The 1,825-nt window shown below is 37.6% G+C and overlaps 1 pseudogene; it reads right to left on the bottom strand.

Moving 5' to 3' along the window:
* Window positions 1-1,287: 1,287 nt before the first annotated feature.
* Window positions 1,288-1,385, bottom strand: LOC132267773 (small nucleolar RNA R71; annotated as a pseudogene).
* Window positions 1,386-1,825: the final 440 nt, after the last annotated feature.

Here is a 1,825-nt window from a genome sequence, read left to right as displayed (position 1 = left end):
ACACTCTCCAAACTTGATGGTAGGGCGACGAACCACCAGTTTTTGGCGCCGTTGCTAGGGATTGATTGATTGATTTGATTGACAACGTCGAATATGTAGAAATCAATTAGGATTAGTACTCTTTTGATCATGTTTTTACTCTATATTTATTTTTATTTTTTATTTGATTACTTATTGTGTTTGTTCATACTTGACAAGGTGCATTGAGTAAGGAGGTAAGTAAAGGAGCATCCAAGCTATAAAGCAAAGCAAAGCAAAGCAAAAAGGCTAAAAAGTAAAAATCTAAAAATTGCTAAGGTACGCTATTAATTTGGAATTGAAGAGCTAAAGGACCTTTGTGAGCTTTTCTCAACTCAATCTCCTTAGTTAAATCGTGAGCCCGCGTGGAGGCATTGCATTTCATTTGTAGATAAATCGTGAGCCCGCGTGGAGGCAATTTTTTTTGTTATTACATTATTGTTGTTTCACATATAGGATTTGTGTTTGTGGAAGAAGTCTAATTGCATTGTTGTGAAGGCATAGTATTTGTCATTTGTTGTGTTTAGCATTGTGCATGCATGGTCGTCGTTCATTGAGACCTATTCTTGTCCCTTTAGATTTGCATCTTCAATATACCGTTAGAAACCTTAGGGGAAGAGGAAGTTCAAATAGAACTAATCTATCAATGGATGACCATAATAATAATCATGTTGAGGACCTTGGTCACATAGATCAACAAGGTATCCTCCATCCTAATGTGCATAATGATAACATGCAAGTACCACTATGCATGCCTAAACCATACATTCACCAACCTCAACAACAATAAGGCCAAGTTCCATTGGGAATGCCAAGGCCAATATATGCTCCACAATCTCCCATCATAAATCAAGGAATTCAAAATCAAGGTGTTCGTGTTGCACCTCAAGTTGCTAACCCACCAATTGCTTTAAGAGACCATTATGTGCCAAATGAATATAATGCACCCACATGCATCCAATTGCCACCATTTAGAGCACATCATTATGAAATCAAAGCACAAACCATTCAAATGCTTCCTAACTTTCATGGACTTCCAAGTGAAGAACCTTACAAGCATTTGGATGAGTTTCTTGAAGTTTGTTCTACCGTGAAATACACGGACATGCCGGAAGAAGTCTTAAGGCTTAAAATTTTTCCATTCACCTTTAAAGATAAGGCAAAATATTGGTTTAACAATCTTAGGCCTTTTTCAATCACTTCTTGGGCAGAAATGCAACAAGAGTTCTTGAAGAAGTACTATTCGGTTTCAAAGACCAATGCTATGAGAACTTCAATTAGAGAGTTTACACATGGGGATGGGGAAACTTTCATGATGCATGGGAACGCTTTAATGAATTGTTTAGGAAGTGTCCACACCATGACATGCCCAAATGGCAATTAGTTCAATATTTCTTTGAGAGCTTATCGGACAATTATAAGGGCATGGTTGATGCTTCCATGGGTGGTTCTTACATTGATAGGCATGAGGATGATGTGTGGCGTCTCTATGAAAGTATGAGTGAAAATTCATTGCATAGAACATTGTCTTCAAAGAATGGTAATAATACACAAGGTAGGAAAAGTGTTGGCTTACATCAAGTCGACAACTCTAATGACATAGCCGTTGAGATGAAATCTTTATCTCAAAGGTTTGATCAATTCTTGATCAACCAAAACTCGGTGAACAAAGTATCTTCCTACCCTAACCATTCTCATCGTCCATCCAGTGAATCTTGTATGACTTGTTCTAGTGTTCTTCATTCCACTTCTCATTGTCCTCATGGACAAGTGCAAAATGAACCTAATGAGCAGGTCAATGCAACTG

Source organism: Cornus florida, unplaced genomic scaffold (genome assembly GCF_030987335.1).
Source record: "Cornus florida cultivar Cherokee Brave unplaced genomic scaffold, ASM3098733v1 CherokeeBrave_3.0.0_Hap2_Chr07, whole genome shotgun sequence".
In the NCBI taxonomy this organism is placed as follows: Eukaryota; Viridiplantae; Streptophyta; class Magnoliopsida; order Cornales; family Cornaceae; genus Cornus; species Cornus florida.
This window is presented reverse-complemented; position numbering and strand designations above follow the sequence as displayed.